The following is a 23,911-nucleotide window of genomic DNA, read 5'->3' as shown; positions in this document are numbered from 1 at the left end:
AAATTCAATCCATGGTGAAATCAGATATGTCTCTTTTAGTTGGTGAAACAGCTCGTCATTTTTTCTTTGAAAGTTTTTGTTGCTGGCTTGTCCCCATGTTCACTTGGATCATCGGAAAAGTCATCAAAGTTGATAAAATAGCCAGATGCAGTTCTGTCAATTGGTGGGATCGCTTCCGGATTTCCTTTGATCTTTGCATTTTATTTTGTTACATTTGTACATTCTGATGCTACATCGTTGTAGATTGGTGTATCATCGCGCATTGTTGCAATTTGGGTTTCAAGCGGCACAAGTTCCATGGCTTTGTTGCATAGTCCCTTTTTATTTACTGCAGGATTATCGAAATGTGATTAGACTTTCAGTTTGAACCTCTTGGATTGTAGCAAAGTTTGGTCTTCTGCTATTTCTTGGTAGTCCACTGGGCCTGCTATTTATTATCGGCCACATGTTTGTGGTTTCACCAGATCGATGGAAACAATTCTGTTTTCCTTTTTACCAGCAAGTGGCGGTAGAACTACTGATCTTGTTCCGCTGACAGCTAAGACAGTTACTGCTTTTCTGTAAGAAGGCCCAAATTCCTTCTTCATTGCGATCTTTTCTCTGACCAGATCCCCAATTTTTGGAATCCAGACAGGTCTTGCTGGGACAGGTGGTTCTTCAGTGGTTGTTGGCTTACTCTTTATGTTACTTAGACTCTTTCTTGTTTCAATAAAGTCCTGTAAAACAGCCAAACGATCTTTGATATCAAAAGTTTTTTCTTGTACCACTGAAGTTTGACGATCCAGATCCTGGATAATCATTCTAGTACCAAACAAAAGTTTGTATGGACTGATGCCTCCTAGAGAATTTCTTGGCATGTTATTTAGACTACGTTGGACACTTATTTGATGTTTGACGCACCCATCACCCGAACCTAATACCCTCGCCGTTTAGATTGCTTTATGTCACGTTTTTTTCTTTCCACTACCGCATTTCCCTCAGGATGGAAGGGAGAAGAGTACCGCAATGCAATGCCCATGCCGGTCATGGCCTCTTTGTAAGCTCGAGAGCTAAACGCAGGACCCTGATCAGAATGTAGCATGCCAATTGCGTATGTGCAAATAAGGACTCGCAAATCTTTTATAACAGTTCTGGCGTCAGCCGAGCGCTGGGGTCTACATTTTTAAGTGAATTCAGTCTTAATAATTATGGGGACGCATTTCTCCTGCTGGATTTCTGTGTATAGATCGCTTGATGCTTTCTAATAAAGGTGTCCTGGCAATAGTCTGGTCCGGTTCACAACTGCGATCTCTGTTGCAGTCTGGACAATCCATTGCAAATTTGTAAATTTGCAAGCTCATCCCCGGCCACCAGTATTCTGATTGTAATTCTATTAGAGATTTCAAGATCTGTTGGTGCCTCGGACCCAGTCTCATGTGTGCGTCTTCAATCAAGAAAACCCTCCGGTTCATGTTTGGAATTACTCTATCCCCCACTCCAGGGATTTGAGCAAAAGGAACGGAGTTTGCATCGATTATGTATGTATTACTGAGTGGACAGTTGAGAGGTAATGCTGCACAATCGCCTTTTAATGACGCTTTTACCGCCAGCATGGTTTCTCCATCTATTTGTTTTTCTGACCGCTTTTTAGTGTCTACGGAAGCCGGCTGAACCGCTTCCGCTGTGGCTCTTTTAGCCAATGGATTTCCTGCAACGTGAACGCCATCACGTTGATGACTCAGTGTGTGTATCACGTGAGTCTTTTGTAGTTCTTTCTGTAAAAGAACTACTTGTTCCCAAAGCTTTTTATGTTTTATTGTGGCACCTGTGTCATCTTTTTAACCGTTTTTGCTCCATGTCTGCATGTCACTGTTATATGACTTGACGCAGTAATGCGAATCGCACACTATTAGTGTAGGGAATTCGCAATCGGCATTTTCAAGCGCCATCTTTAAAGATCTTATTTCAGCTCGCTGAGCTGAACAGTTTCTGAGTGATTCAGTTTTGGTAATCATTGGTTTGAATTTACCAGAGCGCCAGCGACCTTTAACAATCGCGCACGCTGCATTGTAGGATTTTTTTCTCTACATCGTAATGGTGTGCAAATCTGTCCATATAGATCACACATGTATACTGTTCGAGAGGCAGAATTTCGATAGGCAGAGGATATTCTTGTTCATATTCTAGATCATCTAGTTTTTTCAATTTTGGGTCAAAATAGTATTTCACGTCTTCTGTAGCAAGAGAATTTTCCCATTGTATCCATCTTGGATCTAATGCCACTGTATACAGATTATGTGGACTTGTTAATGCCTCAAGGGCTGATTCTGCTGTATAAACAGTTATTCTCTTGCGTTGGGCTAGGGCTCTTTTTTTGCTACTGCAGTTTGAACCGCTGTCAGAATTTTTTCTGTTGAGCTAAATTTCATTTCAGTTTGAGTGTACAAGTGTGATTTGTAAGCTATAGGTACCGTTTCTCCCTCATTAGAGGTCAGGTATGTGAATCCGCATCTTCCGGGGATGATTCAGATTACAAGGTTGCGTACGTTGTCGCGAGTTTGCAATTTTGTTTTAGTTAACATGTCTGTTTGTAGTGATCTCAAAATTTCTGTGTGTTTTTGAGTCCAATTTATTGGTTTGAAATCAGGTTTTATTAATTCATAGAGAGGTTTAACCCTCTCTGCATAATTTAGAATGTATGTTCTACCGAAATTCAGGAAGCCTAGTATTGATTGTAAATTTTTCAGCGTTTTTGATGCTTGGAGTACTGCACACTTCTCTAAGAAGTTGTCTGCCAGGCTTTTGCCTTCACTTGATAATTCATATCCTAAAAATAGGACTGTTAGATGGGCAATTCTTGACTTTTTAAAGTTGAATTTGTAACCCTCTGATGCGAACCCAAGAATTATAGAGTTCACTCTTTAAGTGAGTCTCTAGGTCATCGTCTGTAAGATAGATGTCATCGACATATGATAATGCCTCATCGTCATATATTTGTAGTAACTCTGTTACCCTTGCTGAGAATAATCCTGGGCTATTCTTGAATCCCTGTGGGAGTCGGCAAAATAGTTTTTGCGATCCCATTATTGAGAAAGCGGTTAAACACCTGCTTTCAGGTGCAATGTTTTGACAGAAGAATCCGTTAGAGATATCTAATGTTGTTTTATATTATATTTTTTGCGCACGATGTTCTTCATTAGTGCTGCACTGTGTGAATTTTGTACTGCAAAAGTTTTGCAGCAGGAGTTTAAATGCCTGTAGTCCAAAACTAGACGATATGAATCGTCTGGCTTGGAGACAGGAAACAAAGGATTGTTCATTTGTGAGGTGCATGTTTCAATCACCCCTTGATATTCAAGTTGATCTAAGATCTCCCTGACTTGCTTTTTTGCTTCTTGTTTAACTGGGTACTGCCTTTGTGCAGTGGGTTGATTTTTTAACTGGATTTTGTGGGGAGGAGAGTCCTCATCCCATCCTACATGATTTTTGTATAATGCAGGGGTTTGGGCCACTGCCCATTTTCTTGCAAATGTGTATTTTTATGAATCGGATTATGATTTGAGAAGGCAGGCATAATCATTTCTTCGCCATGAGGGCACTCCCTGATAAACTCTGGTGGCCAGTCTTTTTCAGCTAACGCCTTTAGAAAGTTTATCCTAAAAGAGACCTTTTATTTTCCTAGTTTTATCTCCCTCTATAAGTAATGTTATTGCATATAGTTTATGGGGCACACTAACTTGTGTGTCTACAGTTTCCACCTGAATGTATTCATTCGTGTCCACTGTCTCCAGAAGATTCATCAGGATCTTGCGAGCTATGGTCACTTCTGCTGCGCTGTCTACCATTGTCTGGGCCCACTCTCCGTTTTTCAGTTGTGTCCTCAGAATCCTCAGCATGTTTAATTTTAATACTTGCTACCTTCTTTCTGGGAAATTGTATTTTTTACTTTGATGAGCAGGTTCTTTGTCTTTGGACTTGACGTGCTCTTCCTTGTGTTCTGACCGTGCTCTTCTTTCCGATTTCTGTGAGGAAGTCTGAAAAGAGCGAGAGGGACGTGTATCAATATCTTGATATCTATCAGGTTTTCTTAATGTATCCCTATCTCTAAGATTATATCTTTTTTCAGAGGGTTCCCTTTGGGGAAACTTGCCTCCTCGGACTGGAGATCTTTCTCTCCGTTGAGGAGACCTTCCTCTGGACTGGAAATGTTTTTCCTTGGGAGTGGATTGTTTATTACCATCCCAACTCTTTTTTGGAGTATTTAGATTATTTTTAATAAATGTTTTTTCAGGATTTTCAGTTAGTTGGGGTTTTACTGGTTTTCCACTCAAACTATCTCCTCCTAGCTCTTCATAGGATTTTTCTATGATTCTGGCAAGTTCAAATGGTTGGTCTGTTATATCTGTCTCCTTTAATTTCTGGAGGTACTTTATATCGTCCCTTGCCATTTGAACTAATTCTCTATATGCCTTTGCTAATTCTTTTAGTTTAACTAGGAGTTCTTCGCTTGAGATTGTTTCAATGTCTGGGTGTGTTGCGTAGCTGGCTAGAACCGGCCACGTGGCTCCTGGTCTACCTAGTGGACCGTGCCTGGTGATGTGATTTTGATGTTTTAGGGCGCCATTAAACCAAAGTAGGTGCTCTTGGTATGTTAGTGGGATTTCAACGTCTTCGAAAGGAGTGTATATTTCCGGAGGTTCCTCTATTTTGTAATAGTGGAAATCTTTTGTCACAGCGTGTGCTGCTGGAAAATGTATCCATGAATAGAATACCTCTGTCTGCCGACATTCATGTGCCTCTATCACGAATATGACTGTACCACCTCTTGGTGATAGTCCATTTTCTATAAGTTTAAGAGTTATAGTTCTTCTTATATTGACCGGAATGAGTATAGCATTCGGGTCATTTTCTTGGATGGTTGTGTCATCCGCTATGAGTTGAGCTGTTATTCTAGCTTGCTCTCTTTCGTCTTCACTTTCTTCCATTTTACTGACAGAAAGTTTTGTTGCAGATGAAGTTTCAAGGAAACAAAGATTAGGCGCACAATATTTTGGAACACTGTATCCTTCAACGTTGACCAAACCAAGAACTAATACATAGGATTCTCATCCTACTAAGTTCCGGCGGATATTAACCTTTCACCCACTCCAGACGTCTATTGGAGTTTTTACGGGAGAAAGGGGTCTGTGTGAAAAGCATGACTGAGGTAATCTAGTGTCTTGCGTTAGATTATCGCCTAGTGTAGTTCCTATATTCCCAATAGGCTCTGCGCATTGGAATAACATAAACAGCAGTGTAGACGTAGGACTGAGGTCATCTAGTTCTCTACTGACTATGTTAGACTTAATTAGTTTTGCCAGCTAGCTCAGAGGTCACTAGAAGCTTTCTCGAATGTTCAGGAAAGAGTTAACCGTCCTGATTTAGACAAGAAGGGATTCGTTTCTGACAACCGCATAAACATGACAACTTTGCTCCCTCAGAATAAACAGTGTATCTCTAGAGTCGTGTGAAAACAATAGACAGCTATTTCACTAGGTCAGTCGTGCATGCTTAGTTCCACCAGAATGCAGAGAAATAGAGAGACGGGCGTTTTCAATAAAAAGGTGTCATTTTATTGAGTAGTCTTCTTTCTCATGCAAGAGAAATGAATTGCCACAATTGCAATACTTATTATAAAGTAAAGTGCGTACAGTAAAAGTAGTATTATGAAATAATACTGTAAAAGCATTGATAAGGTTTCTGAGCCATATGATACTTTAAAATGGATAAAACATATACATACATAAAAACATTTACTAACAGACTCAACTGATGCTTCTAAGATACGCCTACCCCGGTGTATCTGACCTAAGCCTAATACGTGGGAAGGAGTAAGTAGGTAGCAGTTTTAAGTTAAAGTTAGGTTTTTGCCAAGGATCAGAATCAAGAATTCTCTCTAAGGTTTTAATCAGCTCCGTACCTTGGTTATAGAATGAAGGAGGTCTTGTATCTCGCTTCTCAATCAATCAATCAATCAATCAATCAAAAACATTTATATAGCCCACTACTCACCCGGAGGGTCTCAAGGCGCTTGGGGAGGGGGCGTCCGCTACTGTTCGAACAGCCAGGTCTTGAGCTGCTTCCTGAAGGCGAGGTGGTCTTGGGTCAGGTGGAGGTGGGTCGGGAGGGAGTTCCAAGTCTTGGTGGAAGAAGGTCCTTCCTCCTGTTGTGGCTCTTCGGATGCGGGGGACGGCGGCGAGGGCGTGGCTGGTCGATTGGAGCTGGCGTATGGGAGTGTAGAAGTTGAGGCGGCTGTTGAGGTATCTCGGGCCTTGGTTGTGTAGGGCTTTGTGTGCGTGGGTGAGGAGACGGAAGGTGAATCTCTTGCTGACTGGGAGCCAGTGCTGACTCAGGACTCAATCTCCCAGGCAACCCACGAGGGTGACTTGGGTACACTGGAGCTGGATTTTGCGGCGTGAGAAAAGGCAGCTTCTCCAGGGCGTCAAAAAGGGAGGGGCGGCTACCTTCAGCTCTGGCAACAGCTGGGCTCTCGGACAAGTAGAACGTCGCTCTGCTCCCCACCACTGTGTGTTTGCTTAAGGCAACGTTGGTATATTTATACCTGAAAGGTGCCGGGTTTGACGCAAGGTTGGATATAAGACGTCACTAAGAACTGACAGTTCTTTCTGGACTCCAGGAGTTCTTGTGCAAATCAAAACAAAAGCAGGGGCTTTTCCCGAGCTGCTAGAGGCTTGGTTTGTTTAAAGAATGCGTTGTGCTTTGTAGGAGTCTATGAGAGTAGCCTTGCCGTGCTTTGGACTGCATGGGCTATTACTAAATATGGATATGATTCTTATGCCTTTATAAGGATATTATTTATTATTACCACATAAGGGCATGAATCGGGAATATTGAATTAGGGTCCTAGATAGAAATACAACAGAACAAAGCGGTACAAAAGGGGGTGGTGATGGACGGAGCATCTGAACCAATCAAACACTCACACCCAGTCAACAGATCTGGGTTCAATCCATCACCGTTCTTTAGCCCACTCTGCCACCCCAGTTCAGACATGGCCATATGCAAATCCGTCTGACCCTGTGCCTCATGGGAACAGTCCAGCCCGAACTGCCAAGCCATGCCTTCCCTGGACCGGAAACAAGCTTCCGAGGACCGGTTTATAGCATTCCAGCCGTCTTCAGCCCGGCTTGCTGGAATTCAGTGGCAAAGTGAGCAAGGGACTCGCGTCTGAGCATACCCTGCCAATTTATGGCGAACAAAGCGGTACAAAAGGGGGTGGTGATGGACGGAGCATCTGAACCAATCAAACACTCACACCCAGTCAACAGATCTGGGTTTAATCCATCACCGTTCTTTAGCCCACTCTGCCACCCCAGTTCAGACTTGGCCATAGGCAAATCAGTCTGACCCTGTGCCTCATGGGAACAGTCCAGCCCGAACTGCCAAGCCATGCCTTCCCTGGACCAGAAACAAGCTTCCGAGGACCGGTTTCTGGCATTCCAGCCATCTTCAGCCCGGCTTGCTTGAATCCAGTGGCAAAGTGAGCAAGGGACTCACGTCTGAGCATACCCTGCCAACTTATGGCAAACAAAATGGTACAAAAGGGGGTGGTGATGGACGGAGCATCTGAACCAATCAAACACTCACACCCAGTCAACAGACCTGGGTTTTATCCATCACCGTTCCTTAGCCCACTCTGCCACCCCAGTTCAGACATGGCACACAGGCAATTACAGGGACCCGCGCTGCCGGGGTAGAGGCGGCGCTTTATGCGCAGAACTGACCAAATGCCTCCCCCTCATCAGCAGGACCCGCAACAGGTGAGGGAAACCGCGTTGCACCCTGGGCTATGTAGTCCTTAGGGTGGTGGTAGAACAGGCAGCAGCAGGGCAAGTCTTCCGGGATGAGCGTTGTTGGAATTCAGAGCCCCCGGGGAGAGTCAGCGTGTCCGTTCCAGCAGCACACGGGCAATTACAGGGACCCGCGCTGCCGGGGTAGAGGCGGCGCTTTATGCGCAGAACTGGCCCAATGCCTTCCCCTCATCAGTAGGACCCGCAACAGGTGAGGGAAACCGCGTTGCACCCTGGGCTATGTAGTCCTTAGGGTGGTGGTAGAACAGGCAGCAGCAGGGCAAGTCCTCCGGGACGAGCGTTGTTGGAATTCAGAGCCCCCGGGGAGAGTCAGCGTGTCCGTTCCAGCAGCACATGGGCAATTACAGGGACCCGCGCTGCCGGGGTAGAGGCGGCGCTTTATGCGTAGAACTGGCCCAATGCCTCCCCCTCGTCAGCAGGACCCGCAACAGGTGAGGGAAGCCGCGTTGCACCCTGGGCTATGTAGTCCTTAAGGTGGGGCTAGAACAGGCAGTAGCAGGGCAAGTCCTCCGGGGCGAGCGCTGTTGGAATTCAGAGCCCACTGGGAGAGTCAGCGTGTCCGTTTCAGCAGCACACGGGAAATTACAGAGACCCCTAGGCATATGTATTCTTTGAAGTTGCCGAGTTTGACGTGTGATTGGACTTAATAAGGTCATCAAAGACTCAGTTCTTTGAAAAGTCCATGATTTCCTAGATAAATTAGAATTCAGGCAAGGGGAAGTCCCTAGCTGCTGAAGGCGGGTTTCTCTAAGAAATCGTTGTTGATTCTTGGAATTTAGTGGAAGTAGCCATGCCGTATTTGGGCTGCATAGGCTCAGTCTAAATATGGTAATGATTTCTATGCCTATATAAGGATAGGGTAGGGATAAGGATAATCTATACCTATATAAGGGTATGAATCGGGAAATTTTACACAAGGGTTCTAGATTCATTTACAACACTAGAACAAGCTTTCATCCCTCGTAGACCATGTACAATTGAGGCACAGTGACATTTAAGTCACAGACAGATAGCTGCTATAGGGGTTTAACTGGAGGAATGCACAGGTTGGTGAGTTTGTGAATATGTAAGATCTGACACCATGCTCACTTCAATGATATTCCATGTCAGCTCCCTGAAAATCATGCCGCTGTCACTCGGAGACCTACTGTATGAGTTGATTCTGAGTTTTTCCATCTATTGACTGGTAACTACTACTTAGAAGTCTTTTTGTACTTGCAGCAGACCAACCACAGAGTAAATAGTAATGTTCAAGACAGGCATACAGGTGCCAACGTATTTGAAAACGTTTTGAATGTGTGCCCAGGGCCTCTTCAATCCCAGCCTTGGTGTCACGTCTGTCCAAAACGTTGAGGGCCACCACTGAGCCTACATGTGATGTGAGGGCAACTATAACATTGGTTGCAAAGTGAACAAGTACAGGAAAAGCCAAAGTTTCTTATTTTCATTGCGAGTTCTGTATAAAACATTCAAAAAAGCTTGCTGCAGTGATAAAATATAAAAAAAATACATGAATAAATTATTGCATTTTACAAGCAGGGCATCTAAGGGATAAATATTTAATACCTGATGAGTCGGTGTACCTTAGAAATGTAAAATAGTGTTGCATGCATTCCAAAGTAATCACTTCATAGGAAGCGAAATGATACACTGGAGCAGCCAATAGCATAAGGTTAGAGCGAACTACTTGCGCTCAACTCGAGCTCTGTTGTCAACTGCAACAGCCTTTATGTTTGCAAGATCCAATCAGTATTTAAATCTACAGTAAAGTTCAGTCCAAAATAAGAGTTTTCAGTAGACCACTTATTGCTTTTATTTGTACCTATCTTTTAGGAGTTCATCTCTGTCCACCTCCTGTTCAATTTTTTCTCCATTTCTAATACCTCTCTTAACCACTAAAACAGGTTTCTAAATGTACTCAGCAGTATAAGTTATTCTTTTATTGTTATTAATATGTTTTGTTAAAGAAAAACAGAGTTCTATTTTGTTAATCAGTCTCTGGAGCTTTCTCGCATTTCTTCGTCTTGCTGCGCATTCTGTCTGACGCGCTGCAGCTCGTGGGTGACCTTAAGCTTCTCCTGTCACGCGGCTCCACGCGCCGAACTAAGGTGTTCATCTGACAGGAAACAAGGCCGCGCTATCATTATCTCTTAATTATCGCGAGACTGCGCGAGGCTGTGTCCACACTATTTATTTGGCCGTGGCAAAGATAGCATCCTGTTCACTACATTTTTAAACAGTCTAGAAACTGTGCGGATGGAATATTAAGAAAGGCGCAACTTAGTTCATTTTTATTTCATTTTTTAACAGTTCATGGTCAGTGGCAGTGAAGCAATCGAAATACTAGCGCGGAACAGTCCGGGTTCGAGACTGAGGGTAGATCTTTTGGGGGGGGCATGGCCTTAAGGAACACCTATAGAAGGGCTTCAGGGTTGGTCACCCACTGCATTAAAAAAACAAGCATTTGAAATGCAATAGGTCTCACATTTGTTAAAGTTAGAGCTGTTGGCATTGAAAATGACATTTTTTTTTACTTTTTTTTGTTTATTTATAGTTGAGTAATTATATTTGCATAGCGCTATTGCCATTGGTATACAAAAGCAAAAGCAAAAAACATTGTCACTTTTAATGCCAACAGTTCTAACTTTAACAAATGCGAGACCTATTGCATTGCAAAGGCTACTTTACCTAGCTTTGTTGCAGGGTGTAGACCATATGTAGCCAAAAGAGGTCCCGTATGAACTCTTTTGGCCCCATATGGTACTGCGCCCTGTAACATGGCCAGGTAATGGGACCTCTTTTGGCCACATATGGTCTGCATCCTGCAAAAACCAAAAATAAACAAGCATAGGCCTTGCATCGGTTTCGCCTATGCATGAATAGTAAGTTGTTTTTGTCAATCACCGCCCAGGACAAAGGAAGAAGCTCACTTACAAGTATGACGAAATTGGAGGCAAAAGCTAAAAAGAACCGCACAAGCGCTGTGCTGGCGAAACCTAAAATTAGTGCAGTGTAAAGCATCGTGACATTGGTTGAGGTGAAAATATAGGTGCTGTAAAGGTTAAAAACGTGGTGGTGAATATCTGGACCACTGATCAGGCGCCCGCTTCCTAACCGAACTAGAAGGAGAGGTGAAGAATCGTAAATTATGAATAGCTACATGTACACCCAGTATACAGGATGAAGAAACCGCCATAACTTACCCAAATGCCCATGAATCAAACCGTCACCTCATGTGCACACTCGTTGGTATGTATCGGAAGCCAAAGTAACAGTCAAAAAGAAAAAAAAGGTGTATTAATTTAAGGTACAGGAAGTGCCATACTTGCACAATAATAGAAACTGAAGTCAGGCTAGCAAAGTACAAAGCGAGTATCTGAAAGCAGGAAAAGATAGTGTGTCAAAGTATGTGAAAGTTACAAAGCCCCTCCCTGCGAACCCATGAAATAAACAGAATTAAAACTGATGATCTCAAACCAAATGCCTTTGTTATAATCAATGTGCCAGGAACTAAAGAACACTGTAAAACAGCAGTTTGGATTTATAACGTATGCTACAATAGTACAGAAAAAACCTTTTTACATCGTAGTAAGCTAATGAGTGTTTAACACATCATGTGTTGTGCACATTTCTTTAACACATTGCTAATAGCCAAATAGGTCAAATACAGTGACATAATCTTCTGTGGTACACACAGCTAATATACCTCCATCACTCCAATGATTGCAATCGTGCTTGTCTTGAAATTACACTTCTAAACGATACAATAACAAGAATCTAATGTCATGGAAACACTATGAATGGCATATGTTGTTTCTAGGGTATTACTGTTGATGCAGTAATCAGAAAAAACAAAAAAAATGTGAAAGAAAACAGGAGCTGCCTGATACATTAAACGTGCTAGACATGTCAAAGCTATGGCAAACCAAACAAGAATCACAGGAGTGGAGAGGATGTGGCCAGAGCTACTGACTCTAGAGCTGGGAATCTCAGTTTGAGTCTTGGTGGCTCAGCATCATGTGATTCTGGACAAATTCCTTAATTATTCCTGGTGATACAGTTGCGCTATATAAATCTGCTGCAAGATGAAAAAGCATTAAGAGGGACAACTTTATGGGAAAAAATTGTCCTACCAATGTGGATGTTAATAATAGTATTTTGGCAACGGAAAACTGATAAGAGAAGTCGACGAGGAACAAGCAGTGGTAAGTGCAGGAAAATATGCTACCACCAATAGAAATGGAGGAAATTAAAGTGGCAGGTACAGGAACCAATGAGAAGCCACAAAAGAGAGGAGGCGGGATCTATGCCCCTTTTAAGTTGATATTAAAAACAATAGATTTCTCAAGCACAGCGCAAGTGCTGTGCAGGTGAAACCTACAAGCATTGTCATTTTTAATCCCAACAGCTCTAACTTAACATAGCAAGACCTAGTGCACTGGAAATGCTTGTTAATTACAGCACTCAAAGTCTGCAACAGTAAGACCGAAGCAGACTCTCTGCTATTTTACTGACAGAAGTGCTGGCCATACTTGTCTGGCGCAGGTTTTTTTTTTTGTGACTCAGGAGTGGCAAGTAGAGTTGCCCAGTGTTCGTCAATACCAGTCTTTGAGTTGGGATCAGAGGCCAGGAGTTCTCCATTTTCATCCCAGGAATTTTGAAAACGTGACCGTTCTGCTGGGCGGAGGCTGGAGGGTAACAAAAAAGTAATCTGACTGTGACCAACCGGGCATGGGTGGGGCCTAGAAGATGGGGAGTCTGGGTAAAACACATTCCACTCTGGCTGTAGTGGAGTAACTATCCACTTTAAAAAGAGCACCAAGTACAACTACAAAAGAAAAAGATGGGGCGTAATCATAAGCATGATAACAGTGCAACTGTGAAAATGTGTAGGAAAACCCGTGAGACTATTTAAGAATAAAAATGAGAATACGCACGTGAAATTGGCCATTCATAGGACCCTCAGGGGATGAAAGGTTGATTCTGATTTCAAACTGCCCTCGCCTTGGACAGCTCAGTTCCCTCTCTGACGTCAGCCAACAGAAGCTCTCTGAATATAACAACTATAGGGGCAAGTAGATGGAGGGGTCAGGGGCACCCCAGAAAGGCCACTGGGATGTAGTTAATAATAATCATTGCAGTTTCAAGAGTGGTGAAGCCAGTGACAGACTGATGTACACAGGAAGGCAAGAGGATGGATGGGGATGAGCCAGTCTCTCTTACTCAGCGCTACAGATCTTCGAGGCACCGGCAGGTCCGTTCATCTCACAATTTCCCTGCATGCCAGCTTATCGAATCTGCAGCACCAGAACTATGTTATCAAACATTTTATGCTGGCATGCCATCATAGTGAAACCCACAAGCTTCAAAACTGGCTTTAAGGTGGACAAATAAAGGGGTCTCTTGGGATTTCAGGGGTCACAGAAACACACAGTGGGGCATATTATCAAGGGGGTTTATCTCCGCTTTTTTGGCTTTAAAAGCCAAGAAAGCGGAGATAAAATTATCTCCCTATTACCTAGCGGTAGCTAACACCAGTTAGCGACAGCTAGTACGAGATAGCGACCATCTTGGGCCCCACTTTGCATGTCAGTGATATTTATCACTAATGACATGCAAAGTGGGCGTGCCAAGATGTTAGCGACTGGAAACAGTCGCTAACATCGCTATCTCCTATTACCAACTTTTGGAGATATTCGCGCTAAGCGCAAATATCTCCAAAAGCTAACACCTGCTCTGAGCAGTTCTTAGCCATGTTATCCAATGGGAGGTGGATAACATGGCTAAGAGCATTAGGTCGCTAATGCATGAATATCGCTGACTTTTCAGCGATATTCATGCATTGCGGGCGATTTTTATCGCATTTGCGATAAACCTTGGTAATACCAAGGTTTATCTGTGATAAAAATCGCCGCAGCTAGGCGATAATTTTTTCACTCTAACCAATCAATAGCGATAATTATCGCTATTGCTTGGTAATATGCCCCAGTATGCCTTGTGAGATTGGAACAGTAGGCATATTTCGAAGAAAAGTATCTGGAACGAAAAAAGACAGCGGTCATGTACAAAAGTTATGGGTCAAATCACCTGTACTTGGCATGACTGGTAAGACGAATATTACACTATGACTGAAAAAGACAAAGGGATTGGCGTGAAATCAGAAGTGTGTGTTTTATGTCTGTCTAAGCATGTGATATATGTGTGTGGCCGAGGTAGGTGTGTGCAACATTTCGGTAGGCAGTGTATGTGTGCAGTTGATACATGTGTGTGTATATACACTTGATACGACTGCACAGAGGGGGTTTGTATGTGTGTATTTGCTTATTTAACTCCTCATTTCAGGTTTAGCTTTATTCAATGATTTTCCTTTCAGTTGATTACCTCTTTCTTATTACTAAAACTTTTTTATTTGCAGCGCAAAAGCCTGACAGACAATCTTGTATTTAAAAAATCATTCAATCAGAAAGTATAGGATGTCTGGACTGACCGATGTACTCAACAGGGACAATAGCCAATAGTTCCATTATAGACACAAGACCCCACCCACAACACAACAGAGTAGGCATGCATAAATAAATACACAACACAACTTTTGTTTGGAGAAAATATTGCTGCAGGTTTATTCCATACAAAAGTATGCAAATACAGTGGGTTATCTTACAGGCGTTCCAAGGGCAGGCAGCTGTACCAACTTATGCTGCCCTGCCCGCCTGATAAGCCAAGCACTGTGGAAAACCCAATCAGCGCTACCCTTATAGGGGTGATCCCCTTACTGGATCATGTGAAACATTTATCCCTTATTACTCACGCCCCTTTCAGGGCGGAGCGTAGCAAGGCAAGCCCCCAGTTGTTCAGGCCCACAACCGCCCGAAAGACTAACGGGGCGCCAACGTCATTGTTCCAGGACCATCCCATGAGGCTCCTGGGATTTGGCTCTGGCACCCCTATTGTGCTCTTGCAGAGGTATCCTTCTGTACCCAAACTACTTCCAGATCGCCCTGTAACTCCGCCTGCAACGACAAAGAAAACATTACAATTTCCTCTGCTGTTCGCCTGCCTGTCCCATGCTGGGTACGCGGTAGGGTGGGAGGCAGCGTGCTAGGCAACAAAGAGGACCCAAAATGGAGGCGGGAGGCCTAAATACCCTCCCCACCCCACGGCGCGCCGGAAATTACGTGTCTGACACGTCCTGTAAGGGGACTCCTCCTGTAGTCCTGCAGTAGTGAGTGGGGGTGGGGAAGTGCCCAAATGGATTTAAAAGGTCCTTCCTCTTAGGTGGCGCCCTGCAGGAGCCGTGGTCAGTCGCATTGTGTGGGGTAACAGGATATTCTAGCTGCAGAATCCCAGGGTAACCTTTGCAACTTTACAATTCTGACTCTGTAAATCACAGAAGAAATATGGGTGGTTAGAAGTGGCCCATATTGGGCATGGCACAGCCCTGTCTGGGAAAAAATAGCTCAAGGCCTATTTTACTGCTGTGTTCTGTACAAGTGAACTCCAACCAACCCGAGCTCCACTCGGCCTTCATGTGCACGGAGACCAGAGGGGGGCAAAATATTTGTCATTAGAGTATGATGATGTCAGTACAGAATAACTCCTAGTAACTACCCATGAAGGAATGATGAAAGGATGAGTCAGTTTTGGAGGTTTTTAACACTCTCTCTACTCTGCTAAGGTTTTCAAACCACTAGAATACAGATGCACCTCTGTGGCCGGCGCTCAACCCACGTAGCTATCTTTATTGTTAATATGCATGTGCAGGGTTTTAGTTTCCATCTTAACCTAAAGGCAGGTTGACTGGCATAATTAGAGAAGGGGGTGTTTGACAGGGGAGAAAGAGCACGAGGGAGAGCAACACAAAGAGAGGCTGGATTGTGGGGCAAGAGCACGAGACAGCAAGACGGAACATGGGGGTTGTTTTGCAAGGGGCAGAAGAGAAAGAGAGCAACACAGGTATGGTAAGAAGTTTATAGGGGGACCAGATTTTGAGGAATAAGAAAAACAGGATCAGACATAAAAGTAGGACTAAAGCCTTTAGCCTTACTTTTTTGCCTGGCCTGTGTCGATACAACGGAAATATAGACGAACACCTGCCCATCTCCACAGCTGTGTTCAGAAAGAGAGCACTGCGCTGATTGGTAAAAACAATAAAGCAACAATCAAAGTAAAAGCAGTGTTTGTAGCCAGGGCATAAGTCCTAAAAAAAGGAAGTTGTGGGACTAACCCAGTTAGGCAGTATGCAAGTGACATCACGGCGCGCGACATCACAGAGCATGACATCACATATGGCATCACAGGAATTGACATCACATAAAGTGGCATCACAGGAAGTGGCAACAGCTCAAAAGCCCTCACATATATGTTTAGCAGGTCTATCGTGTATGTTTGAGCGTATTATGAGGATAATAGCACAGTGAGCTATGGAAGATGTTATGTGACTTCTACATCTTGCAATCCGCCAGTTTTATGTAACACATCCTGTACATTCATTTACAAACGTATATCATTTATTGTACATGTAATATGCATGTGTTGATGTAAAGCGCTCTGACACCCTGCATTGGGATGAGTAGGGCTATACAAGAAAAATATTGTTACTTAAATTATTTCAACGCCTCCTCAGGTGTAGTAAGCTCTATATAAATGCAATTTGCTTTGTGTAAATACTGGGAAAGACCAGCACATCTGACATTCAAGTGAAAATCTGCCTCTCTCCCGTATGTGTGAAGTGCTAACAAGGTGTGAGCCTTTGTTTCCCCTCTGCTTCATTTACATCTATGTGTGAGGCTCCTGACTGCTCCCAATCAAGAGATTCGAACAAAAGGAGGCCAGATGGCCCCTCAAATTCGGCCTTTGTTATGGGCTCAGCAGGAGTCTGAAATAGGAAAGCCCTGTCCCCGCCTGCTTGTTCATCTAGCATGGCGGTTGGCCGTAAAGAGGGGAGAGAATGTTTTTAAAAGAGGAAGGGTGGCGTCGATTATTGGTGCTAGGCTTTAGTCTTGAAAATAGGGCGGGTTTGGTAACCGGGATTGGTGCCTTTGACAAAACATGCCGACAAAGCGTTTTTCTTTTTTTTAATTTGCAGCTAGTACAACCGTCCCGGTTACCAAACCCGCCCTATTTAAAAGACTAAAAACCTAGCACCAATAATCAATGCCACCCTTCCTCTTTTAATGCCCTATACCGAATACAACATGTCTCAAAGAGACAGCGTAAGCGCTGCCCAGACAAGACCAAAAAATGGCACAATGTCATTAAGGAATGCAGCCTTTTTTTAAGTGTTAGTATTATGTTTCCTTTACAACTATATGTGACAACAATTATGAAATGTTGTCTTTCAAGAGAAAAGTGAGCCAGGGAACTTTTAAGGAAATGCGTGTCAGATGAGGTGTTGGGAGTACTTACGGCTAGTAAAATTGATGAAAACTAAATAGAACATAAATGCGTTTATGCATGGAATTGTACCTGGGGGAAATGTGTGGCAAACACCACTGGCCTCGTTTACAAGCCCATTGTCCAGCCGGCGTGTCACTTTTTTAGACACTCCAGCAGCGCAGTGTGCCTGCCCATACTTACAAGGCCACATAAAGTCATCCTGCATGACTCTTCATGTCCTTGTAAATATGAGCAACTTTGATGCTTTGCTCTGAGGGAAAGGGGCCTTCCATGGGTGTTGCTGTGGGTGTTCCCACACAAAATCCATGGAACATGGCACATTCACAGATTTACGAAGCTTCATAAACCTGGGAATGCATCAGAATCCTACGCCTCCCCTGGGGGGGGAGCGTAGGAGTGGCACAACAAGGAGAAATACTCCTATTTCTCCTATTTTTTGCTCTTTATATGAGTCCTGCATTTTGCAGCTTACATAGGTGCAGCAAAACACCATTAATAATTGATAATCCCTGATCCCTGCAATGCAGGCACCCTTGCACCATTTATTATTTAGTGTATTTTGTATAGCACACGCCTACCCCAACGGGGTGTCCCGGCGCTCCTGTGTGAATGTGTACTGGTTCTGACTCTGATGGAATTAGCAGAATAGAAATTATTTCAGGGCTTTTCGGAATGGAAGCTTTTCTTGGATCATTCGGATGGAGGGAGGGAGTTTGTTCCAGAGGGAGGTAGCACATACTTGGAACGTTTTACCTCCGGAGCGTACTTTTTTAAATCTGGGGGTGACGAGAAATTTTTTTGAACTAGAGCGGAGAAGTCTGGTGTTACTGTAGGGACGAAGGCAGGAGGAAAGGTATGCAGAACCCTTTCCCTTAAATGCCCGATGGGCCAGAGTTAGGGCCTTGAATTCTGCTCTTTTTTGGATTGGAAGCCAGTGAAGTCGTCGTCTATGAGAGGAAATGTGTTCACACAGGGAGATGCCAAAGACCAGCCGGACTGCAGCATTTTGAACCATCTGAAGTCGATGGCAGAGGCCAGAAGCAAGTCCAGTATAGAGGCCGTTAGCGTAATCCAGGTGGGACGTAATCAGTGCCTGGACAATTGTTCTTCTGGTGTTATTAGGTAAAAAATTAATGCATTTTTTGACCATCCTGATTTTAGAGAAACATGCAGCGGACACCGTCTGGACTTGTTTATGAAATGAGAGGCTGGTGTCCCATCTAACCCCAAGGTTTTTCACTGATTCCTTGGGTAAGGGGGGTATGCTTAATTCGTGGGGGCACCAAAGATTGGAATGAAGAGGGGAGGGCTGGTGGAAGAAGAGAACCTCAGTTTTTCCGGCATTGAGGCGGAGGAAGTTGTCGTCCATCCAACGGGCTATGTTATTGAGGCAGTTCTTTAGGGGGTCGAAGGTGGACTGAGTAGGGTTATTATAAGCGAACAAAAGCTGAATGTCGTCAGCGTAAGAGGTAGCTTTTATACCTGATTGGGCAATGATCTCGGCCAAAGGAGAGAAGTAAACATTGAATAAGAAGGGGCTTAGTGAGGAGCCCTGTGGGATTCCCCACTTAAGCGATAGGCTGTCCGAGGAGAAGGGAGGGGTGAATACCGCCTGGGTCCGTTTTTTTAAAAAAAGAAGCAAGCCATTCCAATGCCTTACCTTGAAAGCCCTTAGATCGGAGACGGTCAAGAAGGACATGGTGGGAGACGGTGTCGAATGCTGCCGACAAGTCGAGCAGCACCAACACCGCTCTGGACCCCTCATCCAGTCTCCATCTCACAGAGCCTGCCATTTCTATTAAAGCCAACTCAGTACTATAACCGGTTCCAAACCCATGTTGGGAGTCATGAAAAGCGTCGTTGGATTCGAGAAAGTTGGCGAGTTGCTGATGGGCTAGTTTTTCAAGCACTTTTGCAGGGGCGAGTAATAGCGAGATTGGCCTATAGTTAGAAGGTTCATTGGGGTCAGCATTAGGATTTTTAAGGATGGGGACCAGTCGGGCGTGCTTCCAGGAATCAGGGAAAATGCCTGTCCGAAAGGAGTCATTCCAGATCTCCTTCAGAATTGGGTTAAGAAGAGGGGCCAGAGATTTGTATTGTTTGGCCGGCCAGGGGTCTGTGGGTGACCCTGATCTGCATTTTGATAATTCTGCCAAAGAGCATTCAAGAGTGATTTCCCCAAAGTTAATGAAGACAGGAGCGGAGTCTGAGTTGACTGAACAGTTATCTGTGAAACCTAGGTAGTTGTTACATGGGAAGGAATCATATATGGCAGCAATTTTGTCTTCAAAGTAGTCCGAGAGACGGTTGCAAAGAGATTGGGACACTGGGGATTGTCGTTTGAGGGCCATAGGATCGGTAAAGGCTCTAACAGTATTAAAAATTTCCCTTGAGGAGCCTTGTGCCCGGTTAATTTTCTCCTCCAAGTATTTTCTCTTGTGGTCAATTGTCCTCTTCCTATAATCTTTAAGGGCTGATTTGTAATTAAGTTTACTGTCAGTTGAGTATGATTGTCTCCAGCGTCTCTCCAAAGTTTTGCAGGCTGATTTGCATTTCCGCAAGTCGTCAGAGTACCAAGGTGCAGTGGGAGCAGCTCGCAAGGTTTTGATGGGTTCAATAGGAGCAATTATGTTCATGGCAGAAGAGATTCTGTTATTAAAATCAGTTAGCCTAGAATCTTGGTCTGTGGCTTCTGTTGGGACGGCCAAAGTGAGGTGAGCTGCTAGGCTGTCGAGGGTAATCTTACTCCAGTTGCGACCTACTGTTTTGGCCGGGAGTCTAGGCCTGTCTTGGTGATGTAGGTGGATGGAGAAAGGGATGAAGAAATGATCCGACCAGATCACTGGAAAGGGTTCACTGATGGAGATATCTGCCAAATTGGAGCAGATCAAGTCAAGGGTGTGTCCGGCCTTATGGGTCGGATTAGAGACCGATTGATTTAAACCACCATCAGAGAGGGTGGACAGAAAGTTTCAATTGGTGGAATCATGAACTTTATCCACATGGAGGTTAAAATCCCCGAGCAAAGTGAAGTTGGCATAGCGGGAGCTCGCCTGAAGGACATAGTCTAAGAGGGCAGGGAGATGGATAGGCTTGGATTTGGGAGGACGATAGACCAATAGACCTGAGCAGGTAATGTTGGCAGCGAGTTTAATACAAAATGGTAATGCCTCGATGGAATCTATTTGGGCGTAAGGGAAGGAGGAAATAGACCATTGTGATTGATAGATTATAGCAACACCTCCAACTGGATTAGGACTCTGTCTATTGGCACACAGTATGTTATAATCAGGGAGGACGGCTAAGCTCAGGGCGGGATTGGATTCATCTCCCAGCCAGGTCTCTGTTAGAAAAAGGAGATCCCACTTGTTATCTTCCAGGGTTTGTGATATATCTAAAGAATGTTTAACTAGAGAGCGGCAGTTGATTAAGCCCGCTTTAATACTAATGTTGTTACTGACAGGGGGGTGTCAGGTAGGTACCTGTTGAAGGGGACATTGTTTCAAGAGGTTACATACTCTCTTTCCAAGGTAGCAGTGAGTATAGGGGTGAGGGTAGGAGATGGGGTCGGGAGGTACGGTGTGCGTGAAGTTGCAGTAATTAGAGTTGAGATTCAATAAGAACTTCCTAAGGTAGGAAATGTGGGTGGTGCCGAGGCCAAGAGGTTCGCCAGCCGTCGAGGCCGCGTCATGGTCGCAGGCGGGCAGGACTCTGGCACGACTCCGGCACAAGTCCGGTGCGTCCGCTGATCGCGTCCGCTGCGCGGAGGCATGCCCTTCCCTTTTTATACTGGCCAATCGGATGCCTGCGAAGGCTTCCCCAAACTAAGATGGCGGCAAAAATTATTCCGCCCACCCAGGACGCCGCTAACTCAGCGCCAAAGTCGGCTGATGTTGGTCCAGGTGGCGGTGAGGTGCGGGGAAGAGTCAGTGGGAACGGAGGTAACGCTTATTAAATCAAGCGGGGAGCGAGAGGGATATAACCACCACTTTGTAGTCAAGCGGGGGAGGTCATATAAAATATAAATACAGTTTTTCAAAGCTTCGTAGTCAAGCGAAATATAGGCAATGTTAAAAGCTGAATTAATGCATCAGGTAAAAATGTGCCAAAAAACACTGAGTCTAAGCAAAACAACACTACAACCTCCCGGCTTCCGCCTCAGGAGGGGGTTGATCACGCAGCGAGTTAGAGAGCCTGGTCTGGGGTGCCCTTTTATACTGGCCTATCGAGTGCCTGCGAAGGCTTCCCCAAACTAAGATGGCCGCAAAAATTATTCCGCCCGCCCAGGACACCACTAACTCAGCGCCAAAGTCGGCTGATGTTGGTCCAGATGGCGGAGAGGTGCGGGGAAGAGTCAGTGGGAACGGAGGTAACGCTTTTCTTAAATCAAGCGGGGAGCGAGGGGGATATAACCACCACTTTTTAGTCAAGCGGGGGAGATCACATAAAATAAAAATACAATTTTTCAAAGCTTCGTAGTCAAGCGAAATATAGGCAATGTTAAAAGCTGAATTAATGCAGCAGGTAAAAACGTGCCAAAAAACACTGAGTCTAAGCAAAACAACACAACAACCTCCCGGCTTCCGCCTCAGGAGGGGATAGAACACACAGCGAGGAGTTGTTTTGGGTAGGGCTAGGCCAGGTTGGGGGGGGGGGGCATTGTGTATGGAATCTGATAGGCTGCCTTATTATTTTAAGAATAAAGGTTAACAAGTTAAGTTTATGATCAGCATTTACCAGAGTTACATCTTCTTGGTGCTGATGGCTACTAAAGAATGGTGTTTAGTTTGTTCTTATGCCCATGGTAGCACTGTCCATGCTCACCCGATCTGTTGTCCTATTGTTGCATCTACGCCTTAATGTCCCTCTGTCGTCTTTTACCAGTGTCAGGGATAAAGTTCAATGTCCAAATCAGGTTTCCTGTTTATCCTCGGACTCTATATATCCATGTCCAAGTATCAGTCTGCCGATGTTCGTCCCAGTCACAATGCCCAATTGTCAGTGTCCCATATCAGTGTCCAATGTCAGTGTTCAGGGTCAGTGTCCCCATATACACCTGTCCCTTTGCCCATTTTAATCTCCCTATGTCAGTGTCCCAATGGCAATATCCTAATCTCAATGTTTGTGTCACTGCACAAGTTTCACCATTCCAATGACACTGTCCATATGCAAGTTTAACTGCTCCAGAAAAGATGTCTCACAGTATTTGTGGCTGTATCTCAGTGGTAGAAATCAACTTCTTTCTATCTATTCTAGTGTTCCAATGTCTGTAACAACACCGTTTGGTTTCCGTGTGAATGAATCCATGTGAGTGCTCTTGTGGTAGTGTCCCTGGGTCAGTATCTCTTTGTCAGTGTACCCCACCAGCATTCTTCTTCGGTTGTTGATGTCCCCTGTTAGTTTCCCTGTGTAAGTGCTGGTACTCTACTGCCAGAGGTCCAGTATCATTGCCTCTATCCTTGTGCCCTTGTCTTCTGTTTGTTCGAGTGTTAGTTTCTGTATCCGTGCATTGTAGCATCCCTGTGTCTGTGCCCCAGTCCTGGTGCCTTGTCTCAATGTCTCAGTAATAGTGTTTGTGGATTTGTTGCTGTTCCTGGGTCAGTGCTTCATGTCAGTGTTAATGCATACATGTCAGTGTTTCCCATCTACCCATGTCCCAATCACAGTTAGCCTATGGAACTGTCCAAGTGTCAATCTTCCTGTTAGAAATGGCAGTTCTGGTTATCAAGGGTATGCACCTAGGCCAGGCGTAACCTACCACTCTAGTCAGGGTAAGTAATTTACACAGCTAAGATAAACCCTGATCACCCCCTGGGTAGCTTGGCACATAGCAGTCATGCTTATACCAGAGGCAATGTGTAAAGTATTTGTACCCACAATAACAACACTACAAAATGACTTCACACCAGTTTAAAAAAAATAGCTAATATTTATCTGAAAGACCAAAACGACAAAACTCAAGATATCACTTTTTAAAGATTGAATCAAAGATGGCTTTTAGAAATCAAAAATAGCTCCAACCGGGGCTATTCGGTCACGGTCGACGTCAACGACTCCACAAAGACAGTCAGACCTCGATGGAGCGAGTGCCGGTTACACAGTTGGGCAGACCCCAATACAGTACCTTGGATGTGTCCGGAAAAACCAAGAGGAATAAAAAAAAGGGGCGATGAGTCATCGGGTAGGTTGGTGCAGCGTTGGTTCGTTCCTGCCGGGCAGGAAAGTTGATTAGTCGGTACCTCACTGCTACAGGGGAGGGTAGGCTGTGGTGGCAGGTGCGGTACCTTGGTTTCTTACTGTGGAGCGGCATAGATGCGGCGTAGAATATCCGGCCACAGGCTTCGACTCTGCGGTGTTGATGCAGAAGCAATGTTGTCGGTTGGGTTGAGGCTGTGGTGTAAGTTGAAGCAGTGCATCGTGCTGTTCACGAGTGGTGCCCTCGGCTCTGGTGCAGGCAGCGTCATGGAACAGAGGCTGGAATACTGTTGTTGGTGAAGTCAGGGCTGAAGTGTAAGTCTGGGCGGTGCATCATGCTCTTCACGAGCGTTGACCTCGGCTTCATTGCAGGCAGCAGCGTTAATGCCGACATGAGAGTCGCTAAGTTTCTGCCATCTGCAACTAGGGCTGCGGTGTAGGTCAGGGCAGTGCGTCATGCTCTTCATGAA

The sequence above is a fragment of the Lissotriton vulgaris genome, unplaced genomic scaffold (genome assembly GCF_964263255.1).
Source record: "Lissotriton vulgaris unplaced genomic scaffold, aLisVul1.2 SCAFFOLD_3601, whole genome shotgun sequence".
NCBI classification, from domain to species: domain Eukaryota; kingdom Metazoa; phylum Chordata; class Amphibia; order Caudata; family Salamandridae; genus Lissotriton; species Lissotriton vulgaris.
This window is presented reverse-complemented; position numbering follows the sequence as displayed.